Raw genomic sequence first — 23,737 nt, forward strand, 5'->3', positions numbered from 1 at the left:
GTTGAAATAGTCTTTAGGCCTGTTCCTAGGCTGGTCAAGTTGAGATCAGAAAAACAAACAAGATGATGGACGGAATGTTGCACAATGGCAAAACATTCACCCCTAGTCACAGATCTGGGTTTAATCCATCGTTATTTGGCTCACCAAGCCACCCCAGTTCAGACATGGCCATATGCAAATCAGTCTTGACCCTGTGCCTCATGGGAACAGTCCAGCCCGAACTGCCAAGCCATGTCTTCCCTGGACCGGAATCAAGCATCCTAGGACCGGTTTCTCGCAATCAGCCGTCTTCAGCCAGGATAGCTTGACTCCAGTGGCTTAGTGAGCAAGGGACCCATCTCTGGGCATACCCTTCCCACATAGGGTGAACAGAAAAACAAACAAGATGATGGACGGAATGTTGCACAATGGCAAAACTTTCACCCCCAGTCACAGATCTGGGTTTAATCCATCATTATTTTGCTCACCAAGCCACCCCAGTTCAACCATGGCCATATGAAAATCAGTCTTGACCCTGTGCCTCATGGGAACAGTCCAGCCCGAACTGCCAAGCCATGTCTTCCCTGGACCGGAATAAAGCATCCTAGGACCGGTTTCTGGCTATCAGCCGTCTTCAGCCAGGATAGCTTGACTCGAGGGTGTGAGAAGTTGGCCTGGTATATGATGTTCACTATTATAGTGAGCACCTTGCACCAGTCCAAACAACCCTTATGGTGATGGTTGTAAAGTCAACCTTATAGACCAGCTATCCTAGTGGTAGCATGGACAAAGCAGTCTTAGGCTAAACTCAAGAGGGCATGTGAAGCCAGCTAATTTACCATATGTTACCCCTTTAATACCAAATGTAAGGACAACACACAGGATATATATATAAAATATATATGTTATTTATTTCTAGACAATCCCTCTGAACTCTTTATGAGGTCAGAGGCACAAGCACAATACAAGATATTTAATTAAAATACAATAAGTTGCACAAAATACAGTAGGGCCCTAGGGGCACGCTAAACCATATACTAAAATAGTGGTATAAGAACCACCACACGAAAAGTGAATGGGCCTAGGGAATCGCTGGGGCTACGCTGAACTACCAAGAGTTAGGAAGCAGGAGGCCAATGGGATGCGTGTGCAGTGTCTAAACACACATGCGAGTTACCATAGAGAATGAATGGGAACGTAAAAGATGGAAACTAGTTCTTTTAGGGCACTTCTGACTGGACTCGATGAAAGTTACTTGAAACCTAGACAGTTGGATAGTCAATACCCACAGGAGCACCGGAGTACTCGCGTTACCTCACCCACAGGAAGCGGGTACATAGGTGTCAAAGTGTGTCAGGTTTCGTCGCTGAATCCTATGGAGCCTTGAAGAAAGATGCTGCAGGCGACCAGGAGAGAAGTGTCCGGTTGAATCCAAGGGTGGATCGAATATGAAGAGGACCTGAAAGCAGAGGGGATAGAGTCTGGGTCACTAGCCAGTGACCAGGAAGGAACCAGGAAGGAACCAGGCGATGGCGTGAAGCAATCAGGTGATGTCGTGAAGCTAGTCTCTGCAGCCACAAGGACCAGGAGGCGTCAACGGGAACCAGGAGTTAGGCACGGACTGTCCCACGAAGGTTCTCGCTGTCAGCGGTGTCGGCTTCCGGATTGGAGTCAACATGCCTTGGCCAAGGCAACCCACGCAGGAATCAAAGTTGGCTTCTTAATCAGACCAGCAAGGTCTGATGGTCTGCTTCTTTTCAGGGTAACAGGGGCCAGTCTAGAGCAACCAGACCAGCAGTGTAAATTCAAAGTTTCATCGCCAAGAGCAAGTGACCGGGCAGACGCGTCAAGCAGGAAAATGCAGAAGGGCCCCACGCAGAACTCGTGGAGTGTGCAGGGCTGATCTTCGGTGCAGATGATGCTCGGGCTGGAGCTTCTCAATCCCCAATGCACAGCTTCGAGGGTGTCTCGGGTGCTGCACAATTAGCAAGTTGCAGACTTTTCAAGATGGCCAGTCCCACGTCTCTCGTCGCCTCCAAGGGTCTCATCTCTGCTGGGACTGTGGATCAGGCTGTTGGAAGTCTGGAAGTACGGTTCTTGTCAGGCTCTGTGCTCGGGCTCTGGCGGGAGCGTCAACAAAGCAAGCCGTTGATCACTGGATGGTGCCTGCTTGTACAGGGTGGTCACTCCTTGACCACAAGGGAGATTCTTTAGTCCTCTTCTTGCAAAGTAGATCGTCGAAGTTCCAGAGTTTTGTTTCAGAGTTTCAGTCAGTATAAATCTAAAATCTTGGGACTCAGCTCCTACCTATATATTAAATCTAGGGGCTGGATTACCTGCTAGGTCCCTCCTTTGGGTGGGACCAGGGAAGGGGGTGGTTACACCCCTTTCCCTTTGTTCAGTTTCACGCCAGAGCTGGGGCTGGAGTGCCCCAGCACCGCTTTGAACTGGACTATGCAGGGGACACCTTGTGTGCCCCAGGCAGTGTCTCATTTCTTTCAGCCCTCTCTGCCCTAATACACAAGAGCCTGTCTGGGGTGGGCTAGCACCTCCCAAGACAGGAAACCTATTGTCCAAGCCTCCCTCGCAGGAAGGACTCCCAGCAGCAGGAGGTCAGACTTGTGTCTGTGGCAGCAGCATCCATTTTGTGATGCTGAGGCTCTGGTTAACTTTAACCGGGAATCGTAAGAACAACATGTCTTCTCCCTCTAGAAGGGTGGAATGCTACCCCGTCGCCAGAACTGGCGAGGGGGTTGTATTCCAAAACGTAAGACACCTTACTCGACATGTTTTGATAAAGCCAAACCAGAGTTAGCATTTAACCGCGAGGTTCATAATGCACTTAAGAGTTTATGGTATGGCAATATCCTAGAACAGCTATAAACACATGTGTCCAAAAGCTGCAGACAGGCTCAGCTCATGCTAGAGCACCATCTCACATAAAACCAAGCACTCTGCCTCCAGGATTGTTAAGGCCTGCCATAGGAGTGACTTATAGGTATATATGTGTCTAGATATAAGGTTAGATATAGGAATACTATATCTAAGCAAGGGGTGATTACACAACCTTGCCCCAGCTGAGTGATCAGCCAGTTCTGTCACTGTGAGTGGCCAACCAGGGGTGGCATAATACATGCTGCAGCCATGGTAGGCCTTGGATGCACCTATGCCCTGGGTACCTATAGTACACTTTACAGGGGCTCGTAAGGTGACCCAGTAACCAATTAGTAATGTACCTAAAGTACATTGTAGTGAATTTAGAGAGAGCAGTTGGGCTGTGGGTCTGATTAGCAGGCCCACAGCCACATTAAGTCGAAAACCAGTGAAGCAAAAAATAAAAAGTGGGGTGACCATAGGAAAGCAGACCCTACTCTCCTACACAGTGGGTTAGTGAGCAAGGGACACACTTCTGATTTGCATATGGCCATGTCTGAACTGGGGTAGCTTGGTGAGCAAAATAACAATGGATTAAACCCAGATCTGTGACTGGGGGTGAATGTTTTGCCATTGTGCAACATTCCGTCCATCATCTTGTGTGTTTTACTGTTCACCCTATGTGGGAAGGGTATGCCCAGACGTGGGTCCCGTGCTCACTACGCCACTGGAGTCAAGCTATCGTGGCTGAAGACGGCTGATAGCCAGAAACTGGTCCTAGGATGCTTGATTCCGGTCCAGGGAAGACATGGCGTGGCAGTTCGGGCTGGACTGTTCCCATGAGGCACAGGGTCAAGACTGATTTGCATATGGCCATGTCTGAACTGGAGTGGCTTGGTGAGCAAAATAACAATGGATTAAACCCAGATCTGTGACTGGGGGTGAATGTTTTGCCATTGTGCAACATTCCGTCCATCATCTTGTGTGTTTTACAAGTTGAGATCAGAACAAAAGAGGATTTTTCACTGAAGAGGATCGAGAGATAGGTTAACAAGGGCTGTTTTCTCCAGTTTCTTTCAGCCAATCGAAGTTGCCACCTCTCCTTGTTAAGGGCTTTATTAAGCCAGGATTTAGAAGGGATATGTCTGGTTTTCTTGAGTGTCAGAGGAGGAATTGTGTCAAGAAGTTCTGCAATTTTTATATTGTAGTGGGTGATGAGGTCACCAGCAGAGGTGAGGTTGGGTGGAGGTGAAATTTGGGAACTGACTAATCCTTCTAACTCTGCCTAGAGGATTGAATGTACGTTTCTCGTCCAGTGCTTGGAATGAGATTATGGGGGTGAGTCTTTGGTTGGATGGCACTGAGATCGAAAAGAATTAGGTTGTCAGTCCAGTCAGTGGGCAGGATAGAGGGGAGGAATAAGGTGTTATGTTTAGAGAGAAATTGCGTCAAGGGTAGAGCCTTTATTGTGGATTTGTTTATTGCGGTGTTGAGTGGGATTGTTTGCTTCCAGGAGGATGGAGAGGGCTTGTACTAGAGGATCTTCGGCCTTATTCAGGTGCAGATTTAGGTCTCCTAATATAATGTCTGTGTTGTCATTTAGGGAGTTTTACATTATTAGGTCTGCTAAGTCTTCAAGAAATTGTTGTTTTTCACCTAGAGGGTGACAGATGAAATGGGTTGGAGCCTTTAGAGGAGAGCTGACCTCCTAAATATTCAAAGGTAGGGCATTTGGTATTGTGGGAGGGAGTTAAGCACATATCTTTTTTGTGAATGATGACTAATCCACCGCCAATGTTATCCTTGCGGTCACAACGCATGATTGAGAAGCCCAGTGGGTTGAGGAGATCGATGAAAGGGGATGAGTGGTTATTCAGACAGTGTCATGTCCTTTAGGTTAGTCCCATCGTGCACATACCGATTAAATACATTGTGTCCAATCCACACAACATAACGGTCTTACACAGGTGACCTTTTACCCAGTAGCTTACTTCTGTCTCTTCGACATCAGGCTCTTGGTACCATATCTTAATTCCTGTACTTGACATACACAAACATGTCCCCATGTACGGTAGATTTATTCTGTACAAGGGTCACCACTTTTTTCATTCATGGCCAACAGCCAGCTGTGCGTGATCATGTTTGTTTTGAAAAGGATTAGCTGGGGATTAGCAAATGTTTTAAAAACATATTGATTCTAGAAAAACCCTGGAGTGACTACTTTAGTATAAAAGACTCTCACTCCCCCTTATTAGACAGAGGAGATTTTCCTTCCAAGCTGAGAGGAGTCTCTTGCAGCTGATCCTTTGACAAGCAGACATCTGACATCCCTTGTGGGGTTCCTTCCTTGATGCAGAGATGGGGTCCTTTATTCAGAAGCATCAGGTGAGGGGTTATCACTTTCCCAGGGAATTCTTGGCTCCATTAGGTTCACCTACACCTCTAGGCTAGGCACGGTTAGATAGGATACACATCGTAGGAGTATGCTGCTGCTATTGTTTTATGTAATATGCTTTTATTCATCTTATTAACACAATGGTAGAAATGTATCTACTTTTTACGATATTGGTACTAGCGATTTCATTTGTTGGCTCCTGTCTTTTGATTGGCGCAGCTAACATGTTTCATACTAGACTGACGCTCGACTAATAAATAATTATTGAAACCATTCTAATCATCATTCTATGTATTCCGAGAAAAGCAAGCATGATTGACTGAGCGAAAGATACCATATTTTTTCCACAATACCTGAGGAATCAGAGTTGTCATGTTCAGTGGTTGCCAGAAACTACTTACCACACTGTATATAGGGGGGTGGTAGTGGCACTGTAGAGCTAGCAGGTCTAACGGCTGACTCATCCTGTGGGGGTGTCCAGAGTCTGTCTGCACATCAAGCCCTCAGTTCAGGTCATCCAAAACTTGCAGGTCTTGGGGGGTCCTAGAAACTACACGACAACCAGGTTTCGGTTAGAAAGCAGATGATAATTTTGTGTTGTAGGATAGTTTCAGCTATGTCAGTGGCATGCATGACTGCTGATCAACAGTTTGGTACCATGTAGCAAAGCATAGGTGATGATCTCGGTCCAGGCTGACTAGGTTGGCCACCTGGGAGGGAGAGTGGTGTTCAGGGTCCTAATCGTGCCAAGGATGACCGGAATCTTGCGTTGGCAGAGGTGACTAGGAGCATTGTCATATGTGTTGCTCATCAGTTTTGCTTCGCGCTGCGACATTCCAGTCGTGGTGTGTCTAGGTTTGAGGTGGTGATGAGTGGAAGGGATAGTTTTTCTAGGGGTGAAGGATTGGGGTGAGAGTGTATAATTCTGGTGGGATTGGAGTTCACTCTGGATGTGTGACGTTGTTGCAGGATGCGGCTAATCTTTGCGTCATTACATAGAGACAAAATTTCATCCAGAATAGTGTTGATTTTGACTCTAGATGGGTTATTATAGGGATTAGCTGGGAGGTAGTTGGGTCTGTGGTGGGGATCGGAGCATGATGGAGCTCATTGGAGTCAGGGGTGAAAGAAAAGGTGGTACCCAGCCTGCTGTGGTTGGAGGACTGAGAGGGTTCAGGTGCGATAGATAACTCAATCTGGGCAGTCGAGGTGTGCCAGGGGGAAAGTAATTCTGGAGGAAAAACCGAAGTTTCAGGGTATGTGGAAATGACGTGGCTGTGGGAAGGTGGCGGTGGGGACAATGCGCGAGGGACTGGGAGTAGAAGGTTCAGCTAGTAGAGGTAGTGGTGCAGGGGTGGGTTCTCTGGGAGAAGGTGGGAGAGGATGGCATGGAGGCGCAGAGAACAGGGAAGTGGTGATCAAAAATGGATGGGTTTTGTTCACAGCCTTGTATTAGGATGTTCCCATTTCTGTAAATATCTATGGACAGTTCTCTGCTAAAGCTGGGATGGGGATATAGAGAGTTTAGATCCTTAAGGGTTGCTGGTGGTATTAGTAACATGAAGATGTTGTAGGAAGTTTTATCTCCATTTAGCGGGTTTCTTAGTGTAGAAGATGAAGTCTGTCTTATGGCCTCCGTGTGTTCGGCTGTAGAAGATTTCTGTTATTAGTATCTCTGGGTGCTCTTTGAGGGTTTTGTGTTTGAAGTTTTTAGCTGCATGTTTGGAGAAATTCGGTAGAAATGAGTTGCAGTATGAGATGGGGCTGTATCTTTTCATGGTAGTGCTTCAGCTGGACATTGGCCCAGCAGGGGGCTCCCGAACTTGATATAGTACGCGGAAGTTGTTACTGAAGATAGCCAAAGTGAGGTTTTAAGAGAAGCATTCAAAGGTGTGCATAGTGGTAAGGAAGCAACAGCGAAGATGGCTGCCTGTTCCAGCAGTGGCCTAATGAAGGGTTGCCGCCAAGAAGATCTGGTGGGATATCTGTGAGAAAACGAGGGCCTTGAATGCAGAAAAGCTCAGTTGAGCCTATTGGTCTTTCCGGTTTCTTGGTGGTTACGGTATGGAGCTGGGGTTGTGAAAGCGCTAATAGGCCAATTCGGAAGGCGAGTCCTTTGTATTGGAGGGCATATATACAATATATATACCCACAGCGTAGGTAGGATGTCAAAGTCAGCATGGATTAGTAAACACTGAAAGCAGGGTCATTACTAACACATGGGAGGTAAGATAGTTAGCATAAAATAGCAGCATCAGCTTAAAATAACAGTATTGGCGTAAAGATGGGCACAACATCACCATATAAGCATAAAATAATAGAGTAGGCTAACAGTGTAGACATAAAGACAAGATATACGTGCAAGATGGCAATATGAGCGTACAATGCTAACTACTGACATAGATAAGTTAACGCGTCCATGTGGGCGTAGTAGGCGATCATGTTATCGTAGGCAGTATTTTTTGGTCGTGTGAGGGGTTCGACAAGGCAAGGAAACTCCCAGATCAGGAACTAAAGAGATATAATGCAGGAAGTCCCCAGATCAGAGGTAGGAGATATCGTCATGAGCAAAGAATCCCCAGTTCAGAAGTACAAAAGAGACATAGTGCAGGGTATCCCGAGCTCAAAGGCAAGGGGGACTTATCAAGTGCAAAGAAGCCACAGATCAGAGGCACAGTGTAGGGAGACTCTGGTTCTGAGGCAAGATAGATCGTCATGCGCAGCGCTGGACATAGGAGTGTCCAGGTATTTTTTTTCCCGTAATTTTTTATTGTAAGAAAAAAAATATTTACATGGAGCATGGGATATACATGAGGAGAAAAAAAAAGAAGAGAAAAGGAGGAGGAGAGAAGGCGCGGGGGGGGGGGGGGGGGGGGGGGGTGATGTGCCTCCATTGTCCAAGTTCAGTTTGTTCACAAATGAGAGACTCAAGAATTATTTTATGAAGGGAGTTGTCAATAAATATTTGGCCATTAGGTGGGGCTCTAAGCTTGTGGATGGGGCACATATGAACTGGATTACTCTGAACAAGGATTTAGAAGCGACATTATCAGAATTGTGATACATAAATAATATATGTTGTCAATGCCCTCCCTCTCTCCAGGTTCTAAGAAGAAGTTCCTTCCCACAGTTTTGAGTTCAGGTTTTGGTCGGTAATTTCGTTGCCGACAGACACATTGCACGTTAGTCAAGCACTGTCTAGTAAGGGGACATGTGAACAAACACGGGGACGACAGACATACCTAACCCCGCCAGCATGTGGCTCCTGGGAAATGCCAGAGTGCGACACTCTCTCTTATACGCCTAGTTTCCTTACTCGCGAATCCATGAGCGAGCACATACTATCCCACCAGGTGGAGTACACCCCCATGTGTAACAGTTGAGATGTTTTTATGAACTTTGTGAGAATTTTTTTCTAAGTGTAACGACTGATATATGATTGGTATGCTACCCCCACGGGGGACTCAGTAATTACAAAACCTTTATAAAAAGATGTACACAAAAAAATAATAATAATATATTTTGTAATATTTGATATTTCTGTCAAAATCTTGTTATTCAAATAGAATGCAAATTATGAGAGAGACTGTGTGCATGTATAAACACCAGAGGCTGTATTATGAAAGTCCCCGGGGGCCCGCTTTGCACCCGCCTCCAAGGGGTTCTCTATCCCACTTCAACGGTCAGGCGAGTTTGCGGCTGCCCTGGGGGCTGTGTATTCATGGTAATACGGCGCATTTTCATTGCTCAGGATGCACCTTTTAAAAGGCGCAAGCAATGAAAATGTACCTTTAGTGTAATATAGCCACCGGAGTATGAAGGGGAGGGGAGAAAGCCAATCAACACGCATGATACCACCTTAGTCTGGAAACTGTGCTATGCTCCAGGATTGATAATAAAGGACAGTGTGCTCAATTCTACTTTCTCTATTGAAGGTCACGGATGTTGGGTGTGCTGTGGAACGATTATAAAAATCATGAGAGAAGAAACATTCACGAATTAAGGACACACAAGGCTGAAAGTACACTATGCACATGTTAGACACAGTGACACATGAAGATGAGACAAGTGTAGTAGAATAACAGTAAAAGTGTGCTTTAAAATGTGAGATGAAGAAAGCATGCATATAAGACAATACTACATATAAACGAGTTGTACTAATGAATTTCTAATGCACATGTTGCTTATTAATGTATATTGATAACATTTTAATGTTTAGTGAAGTGGCCTAGGGCCCGATGTAGGTCGGTTGGTAACGGCCGAAAATCGGTATATTCGGCCGTTACCGATCGGTAAATAGGCGAATGGTATGTAGGGGGCATTATTTTACCGAATCGGTAAAATTACCGATTCGGTAAAATAAGTAATCGGTAAATTTACCGATTCGGAGCCACCCATATGTAGGTGGGACTCTTCAGAGTCCCAGGAGCCTTAACGAATCGGTATTTTACCATCAAATCCAATTTGATGGTAAAATATCGATTCCGGTGTGCATGCACATGTGTGCATGCACACCTATGCCATGTGACAGGCAGACCTGCCCTTAGGGCAGGTATGCCTGCCACATGGCACCCATGCCTGTTTTGGGGGTGCCAGAGGGTGTCAAAGTGACACCCCCTGCACCCTTGTGGGAATCGGTATTTACCGATTCGGTAAATACCGAATCGGTAATGCCCATTCATTCCTATGGGCTTCAAAGCCCATAGGAATGAATGGGCATTACCGATTCGGTATTTACCGAATCGGTAAATACCGAATTCATCCGATTCGGTATTCCAGCACATCTGGAATACCTACATGTCGGACCCATAGATTTACCGATTTTAAATTACCGAATCTGTAAAATTCGGTAATTTAAAATCGGTAAATCTTTCCTACCTACATCTAGCCTAGTGTTTTAATGCTTTCTGTTGAGAATGTACCAGTTAGAAAAGTCAGTTCAAAAACATGTAGAAATGAAGTACAAGCTTGAAACTTTGTTTAATAATACTAGAGCTTCTAAAGTTTATGAAAAATCTAAAAAAAAAATTGTAATGTGAATTTAAAAAATATGCACTTGTAATAATATTGGGAAAATTTGTGGTAGGAGGGTATTTCTAACGTTAGCTATTTTTTGTGAAATAATTATTGGTGAACATTCAACATAATCTTTTTGTGAATTGATTTAATTTCACTATATGTGATTTTAGGTTAGAATTTATAATCATTTTAAATGTGTGATGATAACTGAAAGGTCTTTTATGAAATGCCTTTTTAGGTCTTGCTACCGATGTAGCGAGACTTATTTTCGCCGTGTAGCTCGCGAAAAGAGACAGGATAGGTGCATGAGCTTACCAAAGCCATTGCAGTCAATGGCTGTGACCACGCGCTTTAGGAGACACGCGCTGGGAAAGCGCGCGCTTTAGGAGACACGCGCTGTAAACGCACGCGTATCTTCTCGCGCTCTACCACAGTTTTACTTTCACAGCGCGTGTCTCCTAAGGCGCGCGGTCTCAGCCATTGTCTGCAGTGCCGGCGGGAAGCATGAGCCAGTACCCAGTAGCATGACGTTCTTCACTAGTTCATAGGCTGTTCTAATACTACAACAGCGAATGACTTGTCTATGTTGCTTTGAGGACCCCTGCAAGGAAGATGGATGTGTTTAAGAAAATCTACCTGACTATCTATCCCGAGCCTCTTCCTGTGAGGTAGAGATGAGCATTTTTTTTTTTAGATGTGACGAATGGGTGGTGTTTATTTTCAGTTGGGGATGTGAAATGCTTAGTCAAGTACAACACCCAGAGCAGCGTGTGGGTCACTGTCATTTTATGGAATTAAGGGCTAGCATCCCAACTGGAGAGACGGACTGTGTCACCACATACTACTGGCCTTTGTGCGGGGCTTTGTTTGACATTTGTCAGCACAGGTATTGGGTGTCAGTGCAGAACTACAGCAAGGCTCGGGGAAATTCACAGCACCCCTCTGCCCCTCAATTCCCCAATCTTCCAAAACTGGGAATGGTTACAAACAGAGCCCCAACAGTTTGGGAAAAAGGGGACCCCTATATATTAATAATAATACACTTGCTATACATAGGGAAAACTAGTTAATTTGAGAACGGTCTATAGCCAAGTAGAAGTACAAGAACTGTTAAACAGTATGTGAAACAACCACAATTCAATGTTATGGTAATAGCATACAATGGTATGTAGACTCATCACCCAAATGAATGATCGGAATATTTGATTTATTTATTGAAGAATTGATATAGATATTTTATCTTTTTATAACACTTTTTTATATCTTTTTTCATTTTATGTATTCATTTCTGATGTGACTGATTTACAATTCATGAACGTGTAGATTTAAAAACACATAGCAAACAAACAATAAGCATAAGACATGACAGATGATGGAGGCAATGCGGCAGGGTAGTTCACAAAGCGCGTTTCGGCCAAATAGCCTTCCTCAGGTGACTGTCTATTGCAAAGGACCAAGATATCCAAACCATTCAACGAAAAAGAGAAAGAACATGTGAAGGGCTGCAAGGTGTCAACCCACTTTTTTGCAGATTAAACTAATTTAAGCTGGGATAGAGCGTGGTGGTCGAGGCCATAATAAGATATTTTAATGGTCGTAGTACCGTAAGGAAAGATGACGTTATATGTAGCATGATTACAGCCACTAGCAATGCTGTCGGCGACACGGATAGAGATCTCTAATAGCTGTGACTTAAAAACGGGCTCATTGGGTAGCCCGTGTAGGTTCAAACAGTTTCAATTTGGGGAGGGGGTTTGTTTTCTACAAAGACGAACGGTTCATATACTCATAAGTTACAGATGGTCAGGAAGGATCACAGTGTGGCGAATGGTCGGAGATCATTTTCCCCTGTTACGAAAATTGATATGAAAAATTATTTGAATCCTGACTCTCGGCTCCCTGATTATCGTACCGTTTAGTTTTAGGTTAAAACACTTCCTGACCATCTGTAACTTATGAGTATATGAACACATTTTTTTGGCCTAAAATTTATATACTTTTGTCGCAATTGGTGTTGCAATATTTAGCAATGCCAATCGCTCAAACTTAAGTAATGCGAGACCTATTGCATTGCAAATGCTTGTTTCTTCATAAAGCTGACCTTTCCCCTGACTTAATACAATGGTTAGTTTTCTACTAGTGAAACGTTGCTTTACTTGTCCTGTACATGTGTACACCCTAACTTTCCTGAATGTGTTTTTCAATGTTCACAGTGAAATGTTCCTGTGGTAACAGGATTGCAGCTGGTAATTTAGATAGCACCTTTATATGTCTCCTCCACCAATGCCAGGGCAATGTGGACCTTCCAACTTCTCATTTCTCATGAATACCATGGGAAAGCATTCAATGTTTAAAGTATCTCAGGTGACATTACGTGATTCAGAACATCCAATTGCCTTTCGATGGTGGTGTGATACCACCTCACTAAGACAATCTTGAAAACCGCATAAAAGAAGAAACCTTAAAGGAGGGGGCACACCATACTTTTTCTCTTTTCCGTGCGAGAGGATGCTATGCTGATAGACTTTTGAGCACTTTCTTTTGCTTTTGGACTGCCTTGCTGATACTACAATCTGTAGCTGATAGACTGAAACCTTCTTTGCTGAATCATTTCCATTCCATTTATTTTTTGTTAACGCTAATGGACTTCCCCATTAATGGACTTTAATTTTTAACTCTTTTCCCATCTTTATAGGACTTGAGCTGTTGGACTACAAACTATCCTTCTGCCTTAATGGTGGTAGGTATCTGCAATTCTGCAATTGATTCGGATTATAACCATCCGAGAAAGCCTACTTAAATGTTTAGCATCGTTATACAAACTGTGATATTCTTAATTGAACATCTCAAGAAATTACTTGTGGCAATGAACTTTGAATCTTTAATACAATAACCATAATAATATTATTTAGTCCTATTGGTCTTCCATTCTAACTGTGCTATTTAATTAAGACAAAGCCTCCCTCTTTTCCGTTTTTGCTGATTTTTACAGATAAACACAGACAGAAAAACATTTTGTTTCCTGTCAGTATTTATTTTTAAATTTGGATAATAACGTACATTAGATTGTTTTTTGAGTAATTATAAATGCTGTCAGTCATGACTGCTAGCCCAATATCTGAGTGATGACAGGTGTGGAGTTTAAAAAAGAAAGACATTTTAGTTATGAGGCTTAAAAAGCAGTAGATATGCATAAGGTTGATAATAAAATGTGCATGTTTTCAGTCAAGTGCATTTATTTTTCATCTGTCGGTATTTATACCATTGAAACCTGTCAGGAATTCAAGTAAGAGTGTACATTTATTGGATAGCTACATGTTGAAATATACTCGTTTAAGCTTAGTTTCTTGACAAGACCCAAATGATATATGGAAAAATACAGATAAAATTAGCAACATTTTAATATGGATAAATTCCCTGATTATGAGATTATGTGTTGTAGGGAGAATCATTGAGCTCTGACAGAAAATCAGGTGCTTTCGTTCTGCATTGCTGCTGCAGAGCTTTTGGTCTGTATAATCTTAACTCGCCATAACTTCTTTTGGAGGTTCGGTTTTACTGTTGCTATCCTTTATTTCTACAGCATGGTTTTGGGAGTGGTGTACCTAAATTTGATCTCCAATTTGTGAGTTGGCTGTCAATTATTGGTCTTCATTGAACAGCCAACTTGGTATAAATTCCACCCCTCCTATCGGTGGAGAAATATTGATCAGAGGATCATTGCCTCTGTGTTGAATGGAAGCGCTGCAGACTGCCGAATAATAAAGGGCCCAGTACGGTTAGAGTAGTAAATGAGAGTAAGTGAAAATACAAAATGTTTACCACGCTTCCACTGCAACAGGTGTGAATACTGAATGACTGAATTTACAACTACAGTGACATGCTACTGTCTGAAATGGTGATGTAGTCACCAGCAGGTGTCAGCTTTATTGTTTACTTGAGAAGGATGTATGTTTGGTAAATATTGAGGCTATGTGGGACTTTGTATATGTAAATTAGATATGCCACTTTGAGAGGATAGCATAGCTTTAATTTCCTCTCTCATTGGACCCCCCTGCTCTGGGGCAAACATATGTTGAAGCCTCTCCCACTTTTCTGTATTCATGCCAGAAAAAGACTACAACAGCACCTGATATAGCCACAAGTGAAGCAAGGTTGTTAGAATGGCCCCAAGTGTGACACGCCCGGTCTCATTGCTCTTTCGTGATGAGATTAGAAACTCGTAGTATCATTATTAATGGATGTTTGTTAAAAACGTATTTGCAGTTATTTAGACACGCATGTCTCTGAAGTCAATGACTACAATACACAGTACTTTGTTTTTAGAAGTGAGGTACTTTACAGGAAGCCTATGAGTGCCTGAATTTCAAATACTTTTTGGGCAAAATCTCTGGTTTTACTTGCTTCCCCACTGCTCCATTCTTGCTACCATGTCTTTCTTTACACCCAGGTACCCAGCCCACTCCCCAAATGGCACAACCTTGAAACAATTACTGCACTGTTCAACACCGTTGGATGTATAGGTCGCAGTATATTTAACATTGCCCGCATGTAGGTGGTCATATATCAAGTCAATCAATGAGAATGCCTTTGGACATGTATCACATAAATCAATTACAGCAAGGTTGTGTATCATGCAAATCACTTAACACCCATAAATCAGCTCTGTGCTGCGATTGCGGAGTACGATGGACCCCGATATCTGGCTTGCCCTGCCATAAGGCATCCCAAGGCAAGTCCATTAAGTCTGCCACCCTTCGTGACCAGGTGTGGCGTTACACTGATCTTGGGGAGATCACCATGCCGCCACTGGGACTGACATCGCCGGGCGACTTCCACGTGGTCTCCTGCTTCTGTCTATTTTTTGTGTCTGCGAGCAGCACACCGATTTCATGGATTCTTAGAGGCTCGCCCAAAATAGATTCATACCCACCTCAGATAGGGGCACCCCATCATGATTATACAACTAAGAGCACCTCAGATTGATCAGCCCATGACTTATGCTTTCCCATACATTACCCTTTCAAATCTTAAATGCCACCACATTGAGTTTCTTGATTTTTTGACGACCCCATTGCATAAGGTTCCCCTCCAGTGGTGCCAGGAGATAAATTTCGACCCCATCAAGGTGCCCTGCCAAACAGTTTCACTGTATCATTGAGCCCCGCCCACATCTGCGTCAACAGCTCTTTTCTGCCTAGCCGCGTTAACTCATTGTCCCCCAGTTGGATAATCTGGAAGAGGCTTACCCTCCTTTCTTCTCCTCAGCATAGATAGGAAATGCTGCCATCTCATGCCAGGTAAGCCTATCTAGCTAATGTTGGTGCCACAGAGTCATCCAGCCTTTCCTCCCCATGCTTGTGTTAACCAGGACTGGAGTCTTCACACATACAAGTGCTCAATCATCCTGACTAACTGCCAGCCATCACCTGCTGAGGAAATGAAAAACTTCTGTGTCAGGCCACTTGCGGCCTGGGGGTGGTGAGGTGGTGGTACAGCATCTGGTCTTGTCTCGTCTGACTGCTAGTCCGTGGTGGTTCACAGAGGTTGGTCTTACGAATGCCCAAAAAGCCCCCAACTGCCATCTCATTATCACCACGATCTCCCTCTTACTCAAACCATGTTGTGCAGCTGAAGTTACCACACCTTTCCTGAAGGAGTGTGTGTCGAACAAGTAGTTATTGGCTAAGGTATTTGCTCAGGACAGGTCCATCCTCATACACAAACAGGGGGGCTTACACTGCCAGTTGCCGGGCCAAATAACTCCTTGTTAGGCACCACGTGAATCAGTTAGACTCCATAACGCATGCAAGGTTCACCCATTGCACTTTCCCAGCATGGTCCGCTGTGGATCGCCTCAGCAGTATTGGTGTGTCTTCCACCCTTATGTCCCCTACGTTTATGCATGAATTGCCTGCCTGTGTCTTGGATAGGACCACAAATGTTCTCACCTTAAATGCCCCAAAGAACACCAATGCATATGCAGACTGGAATAATGCTATCTCAAAATGGCTGTTTGTGACTGTTTCGACTGTTAGTAGCAGCTTACTCAGTCGTGGAAAATCTATGGGGAGCCTTGTGTCCCAGTGCTTCCACCCTTTAATTGCCTCCCTTATGTAGTGTGTCTCTGTGGGGTCCCTACTCTTTACCAACTTTGTGAAGTGCGCTATTGCGGATAGCTGGGTTTGTGCCCATGACTTCTTCCTCTTGGCCTCAAAAGCCTGTTTCACGATTTTCTCAACTGCCCTGCTGGCTGAACCGATGTCTTTGAAGGATTGTAGCCCTGTCACTTGCTGTACCATTTAATCGTACCTTCTTTTAACACTTCTTGCACTCTGGTGCCAATGCAGGTTCAATCAAGTATGATAGGTCTGGCCGGCCAGTTTCCACAGCTCCTCTGGGAAAGGTGTCATCAACCGGTCAGCTTCTGGGGCTAGTGCCCAGAACCTGTCCATCTGTAAGCCAGAGAGAGTATCTGCATGAGAGGTGTGTAACTCTTGCAAGTGCCTTGCCCTGATCTCTAGGTTGTGCTGTAGATGTAGTTTTACCACGGCTTGTAACAACTGTAACCCCTGGAGGCACCTGGCTGCTCCACTGTTGACTGCATGTATCATCCTTTGACCATAACGTTATCTTCATACCCACAGCTAGTCCTGACAAAGTACTAGGGCCACCGTTAAGGAAAACAGCTAAAAAAAAGTTATGTTTTGGTTAGCCCAGCCTTTGTCCATACCTTGGAACACAATGATCTCCCTAGGATCGCTCCAAACCTCCTACTGCCAGCAGCAAATGTGAACAGCGCTAATAGTTTAGCAGCCACCCAGCCTTCCCTCCAAATAAGCATACCGTTAAAGCTTTTGAGAAAATATATCTACACAGTCAAGTCCTGCATCCCCCCAGCCCCCAACTGGACATGCTGAAGCTTCTTTTTGAGGACTATGTTGTGCTGGCTGAGACTCATGGTGTATACTAATCACACCAGTATCACATTCAAGTTCAGCTTTACAACTATCTCTTGAATTTCCTACAAAGTTGCTTTTCATTTTTTATCATTGCCCCTATATCCCTCTTAAATGCCCCTAGCTTGTACTCTGGAATTCTGGAAGTGTGACTGAGCCCAGTTCGATGCCCAGTAATGCTAGCTTTGTGTCAGGGCCCGCCATTTTGCCCGCTGCCAACAGGACACCCAAATCACTGGCAAAATGTTTGAAGGGTGCCACTGTGCTGTTGCACTCACATGACCCTAGCCTTCTCACAAAGAAGTCCGCCAGGTAGTGTAGTTTCTCCCCACCAGGGTGTTGCATGTGTAACTCCCACTCCAAGAATGTGCTAAAATACTTAAAATAGGACCAAGATATTGAACAACCCATGGGCATATCATTATTAAAGAATGTCTGACCTTCAAACTGAAAGGCCAGCAGGTGGTAGATGTCCAGGTGCAGGGAGAGCAGCCTAAACGCTGATTCTTTGTCAACCTTTACCATCCTTGCCCCTTTGTCTGCCACTTTCATCAAGCCTATGGCTTCATCTATGGTTGACAAACCACAAAATGGGGATACCTGGTCAAAAAATGTGTGTTGTTGTACAGAAAACTAAGGAAAGAAGAGGCGACATACTATGTGTAATGAGTCATCTCTGGCTGAGAAATTCCCATCAGACCACCCTTATTGTCGGAGTATCGTCATGTGGGAGTTGGTGTTCAATCCCAATACCGCCCAAACCATCAGATGATGGTGCAGATATGGATCTTCAAAGACTCTAGCCAAGATAATGCTCAAAGAGTGGAAAAGATAAAGTGCAGTGCTCTAGTGAAAGTGATCATTAAAATTAACTACCTAGACAAGAAATATGTTTAATGGAGATTGTCTAAGTTTCAAGGTTAAAACCACGCCCTGTAGTGGAAATTAATAACTACAAAGTGGCGCTGTGCAGGACGGTCGACATGTTTCAGCCTATTGGATTAGTAATCCGGCTTTCTTCAGGACCCAAAGGTGGAATAGCTACTGCAATTATACATGGTGAAGTGAAGTGTGAAAAAAATGATTAATACTTGACAATACAGGAGTCTCAGAGGACCTTGGAGCCCCAATGTATCCTTGAGATTTAGGTTTTTCTTTTCCTATTAGAACATAAAAAGAAAACTTACAACAAACATATATAGCCACTCAAAACACAAAGAAACTGCACAGACAACACACATGCAAAAGTACTATTTACTTAGCAACAGCCAAAGAGTATTAAATCTCTTTCACAGAGAGGTATTAGCCTCCACTGAAATACTCACCCAGCTCTATGTGGGAGAAGACCTCACCTCACCCGGCAACCTACTCGGGAAATTGAGGCCCCGCTCTTACATGCAAAATAATTGAAAGGACACACATTAGGTCATACAATGGGTCCAGCTCACTGGCTCTGCATAAAAACCTGGCTCACAAAGTAGTGGACCCCACACCATCAGGCCCAAAACCGACTCAAACAGGATTGGCATAATATCCCATTGTTAATGTTACTAAGTAGGATTAATCAGAGTATTGGCAAAAGTCACAACCCCCCTTCTCCTGTTGCAGTTTACCAAAGGGTAAAATATAGTGAGTAATCAAGGGGGAGCCAGAACGATGTTAAAAATGCCAAGAATATAATGTAGCACTAGGGGGTGCTAAAACTAATGAGAGAGGACTGTTCCTTCTTAGAAAATACCCGAAAAAGCCTTTCATAGACCCAGCAAGTCTCACCTGTCCGTCGGTACCTCTCTCGGTCATCCAAGAGGAAGTGGAGGTACCGACTGGACAGCCCTTGGTGTATTTATACCGTTGTTGATTGGTGTAATCGCCTGTTAAAGCGGCCAATTAATATCAAGATCGCCGCCTTTCCTTTCACGCATGCTCATTGAATCGTACCTGGCATACACTGTTCTCTTTCCTATTCTTAGTGCGCGTGTGCTGTGAAGTGTTCCTCGCACGCGTTTATACTGATCAGCGCGCATGCTCAGTAGATTGTTTATGGAACTATACTACTACGCGCATGGGTGGCACTGAGTTAGTATGCTATTCAATGCAATGCACGAGCTGTGTCTAATTGAAAACACAATATTTACGGAGGAGTCGGAGAGAAGTCCCTACTCTTGTAATACGATACTTCCAAGCTCATACAATCAAGAAGTTGACAATGACTGACAAGAAAGCTTGCACTATATTAATGAGCATACGCGCTATGCTTACGGTGGTCGCTTGAAAGATCACCACTAAAAGAGGGGAAATCATTGACACAGCCTAACAAAAACAACACTTAAAAATTATATTGTGTTTGTAGTCGAAATGACACATACCATTTCAAATTGCCATAGTTAAATATTGATTTGCCACTAAAAGGATGAGAGATCAGAAAATTCGACCATGTGTCAATGACTGACGTTATGTAGCATAGTAGCATGGATAATAGAGGCTACAGGGAGACCCAGGGGATAGCGTCATTCAAACCCCGGGTGTCACACTGAAGTTTAAAAATCCACTTCTGTTCTTTCACGAATAGAAATTTCGAGACATCACTGATATGTGGTGGAATATACGGCTGCTCTAGTATCACCCACCGCAAATCCTCTGCCTGATGTTTCATGGAGAGAAAGTGGTTGGTGAGGCATGTGGACTGTTTCTGGCGCCTGATGGGGCTCTTATGTTCGCTGATTCGAACTTTCATTTTTCGAGTAGTATGACCAACATACCTGAGTGAGCAGGGGCAGGTTATCAAGTATATAACGCCCTCTGTGTTGCAATTGGTATGTTTCTTAAGCAACCACGGTCTTGTAGTGCCTATGTCAACTTGGTCTGTCTTGTAAGTCTGCGGACATGCGCTACATGATCCGCAAGGAAAATGCCCTCGCACAGGTGGAAGATTCCACAGTGTATTAGTGGTATTCTTCAGGACCTAAACGTGCTCATAAACTCATAGGAAAAACCTATCCGGGCTGAATAGTTGTGTGAGGCATCCTAAGTTCCGATAAGGGATTATTTTATTCCCTGACACTCCCATACACACCATTCAGTGAGAGAGAGACTTTGTGAATCATTACCTTTTGGGGAACTTTGTACAATTTTTGGTTACTAGTTCATAGGACACGTACACTGGACCCCTATAAATATTGTCCTCAATCTGTCCCTCCTTGTTGTTAAATCACCCATGAGTTGCCTGCTCATCTTGTGGATTTTAGCTTCGTACAGCCACAAATCTGGGGTGTAGTGAGGAAATTTCTCGACAATGACACAAGACATGATCCTATAAGCGTCAATACAGTTATCAAAATGTTTCTCCTTTCTCATCCTTCTCCTCTCTTTCCTGCCGGTTTCCTTCTTATCCATAGCAGCTACATCCAATCCAACCCCTCCATTTGTATCTTCAGCAAGAAGATATATATAAACTCCCTGTGCCATATCCTCTCTTTAACTGTAAGTCAGATCTTAGTTGCGAGCCCCGTGGCCCTAGTTACGATGGATGGTTGGTGAATGCCTCTGCTACTTGGCTCACCAGTGCTAGTTTAGATGGGAGTCAGTCTGGGTGATTGGGTACTAGTATGTACGAAGACTCCGGGCATGGTGGACACAAGCATAAAGAGGAAAGGCAGATGGTCCTGTGGCGCCAACATAAGCTGGATAGACTGCCTGGCATGACACGGGAGCGTTTGAGATCTATGCTGAGGATACAAAAGGAGGGGAAGCCTCCTTCAGACTTACTGATTATCCACCTGGTGGGCAATGACTTAACATGGCTGAGCAGAAATGAGCTACTGATGCAGGTAAGGGTGGGGCTCAATGACACAGCAAAACTCTTTGGCAGGGCAACACTGATGTGGTCGCAAATTGTCCCCCAGCACCACTGAAGGGGAACCTTATCCAGGTGGGCCACTGAAAAATCAAGAAGAAAGCTCAATGTGGCAGCATACAAGTTTTGCTGGACTAATGGATGGGAAAGCATAAAGCATGACTGATCAACCTGAGGCCCCCCGTGTTGTATGGCGATAATGGGGTGCATCTATCCAAGGCCGATATGGAGCTATTTTTGGGTGAACCTCTGGGGAGCAATGAAATTGGAGGGCTGCTCATGAACAAAATAAAAACAGGAAGCAGGAGACAGCGGGGAGCTGCAAGGGGCCGAAAGCACCACAGGGGGTGTGGCAGTCCCCTCAAGACAAGGATCTGGATGTGTTATTTCTTACGGAGACCTGGACAAGAGCTGATAGTGGGGTAGAGCTCGGACTGGCCTGCCCTCTGGGCTATAAGATCAGGCATAACCCTCGAGTGGGTGGCAGAGGAGGAGATGTGGGGTTCATCTTCAGGGAAACTCTTGCCATGTCACAGCTTGAGGTTAAAGACGTCCAATGTTTCGAACTGATGGGTTTCTCTCTAAAAGGTCAGAGGGGAGTTCTGAACTCTGGTCTGCTGTGCTATAGACCACCTGGCAGTGCCTTGACAGCCTTGACAGCCTCACATGATCTGGTAGATCTTATTTACGACCTCTCCAATACACATGCCAGGCTTGTAGTCTTGGGAGACTTCAATTTCTGGCTAAATGGGCCTTCAGACACAGCCTACAAAGATTTATGCCAGGCCTGTAGTAATATCCACCTTCAGCAGCTGGTGCTCTCCCAAACCCACATGAAGGGTCATATCCTGGATCTGGTCTTTGCAAAAGACACTCAGGTTAAGATCAGGGATATCATCGCTCAATGCTGGACCGACCATGCCCTCATCCATTTTTCTCTACATCTCCCAGCTGACTCTCTTAGAGCTAACAGGTCAGGTAATACCAAACTTAGCAGGCAGTGGTCTAGACTCTTGAAAGGCTCTACATTACCAACTTTATTACCCAGTGGCTTCACCTTGGAGGGAGGAGTGGAGGCTAGCTACTCGAGCCTTTGTCAACAGATCATAGACTCTCTGGATAAAATAGCTCCCCTGCGGAAAGCGAAGGATAGGCCTAAGCATACCACCCCCTGGTATTCTAACGACCTCCTCCAGCTGAAACTGTGCTGCAGACAGGCTGACAGAACTTGGAGGAAGCATTACTTAGAGCCAGACAGAGTTTTCTACAAACAGTCACTCCTGGGCTATAAAGCACATATTAAGTGTGCCAAAGCCAAGTATCATGAGAACATGCTGGCCCAGGCAGCTAACAAATCACAGACCTTGTTTAAAATTGTTAATAATCTCTCTAATCCTGCCTGCGCCACCAATAGCATCCCGGCCTCCCAGACTTTGTGCGACTCCTTGGCGTTCGCCTTTGAGGACAAGATTACCACCATTCTGAGTGGTCTCGCTGTTCCTTGCACTCCCAGCCCCCAGTCCTTCTCAGATCTAGTTTCCCCGTCCACTTCTGGTGATCCCAGGGAAGCTACTGTGCACCCGTTGCTGGCTAGTTTCACCCTTCCTTTTATGAGGACTTCTGCATCATGGCCAACGGTGTGTCTTCGGGCTCTCCGCTGGACCCGTTGCCTCATAAGTTCTGGAAGCTGTTCCATGAGGAACGTTTTCCCCTCTCTATTCCATCTGCTGCCAGTCTCTTAGCACTGCCACAGTCCCTGAGAGTTGGAAACTAGCGATGGTCTCCCCGTTATTGAAGAAGGCCGCGCAAGATCCCACCTGCCCTGCGAATTACAGACCAATCTCGTTGCTCCCCTTCCCTATTAAGATCTTGGAGAAATCTGTCACTAAATCTCTGTCCAGCTTTTTGGAGACTAATGTCTGCTTGGACGTGGCTCAGTTCGGCTTCTGGCCAGCTCATGGCACGGAATCCGCGTTGGTGGTTGTCCTGGATGACCTTCGTTCGCGGGTCCACATTGGCCGGGCAGCTTTTTTAGTGCTGCTTGACATGTCGACCGTGTTCAATACGCTCAACCACGCCACTTTAATTAGCAGATTGGAAGAGATCGGGTAGCCGGTTTGGCCCGGGACTGGCTAGTCTCCTATCTTCATAACAGGCATGAGGTGGTGGCTCTGCCGCCGTTTAGATCTGGCATCAGAGAGGTGGGGCAAGGTGTGCCTCAGGGATCGGCAATCAGCCCATTTTATTTAATCTGTACCTCTGTCCTCAAATCAGGCTTATCAAGTCTTTTGGCATTTCCGTAATCAACTATGCCGACGATACGCAGCTTATATTCTCCTTTGAAGGTAGAGACGCTGTCTCTAAGGAGACTTTCCATCGCTGCATATCAGCCACTGCGGACTGGCTGCGCCACAACTCTCTCCAGTTTAATGGATCTAAAACTGAGGTGCTGCACTGCTCATTGGATAGAACCCCTCGTTCTCTGCCTGTGAATTTCTGGCCTGCTTCTACCTCGGGCACGGTTGCAGCAGCGGATGCTGCTCGCAACTTGGGTGTCATGTTTGGCCCAAATCTACAGCTGGATACCTTTGTAAATAAGACAACTGCTACATGTATGATGCTGCTTCGAACACTGTGCAAGATCCTTCCTATGTTACT

Source organism: Lissotriton vulgaris, chromosome 7 (assembly GCF_964263255.1).
Source record: "Lissotriton vulgaris chromosome 7, aLisVul1.2, whole genome shotgun sequence".
Classification (NCBI taxonomy): Eukaryota; Metazoa; Chordata; class Amphibia; order Caudata; family Salamandridae; genus Lissotriton; species Lissotriton vulgaris.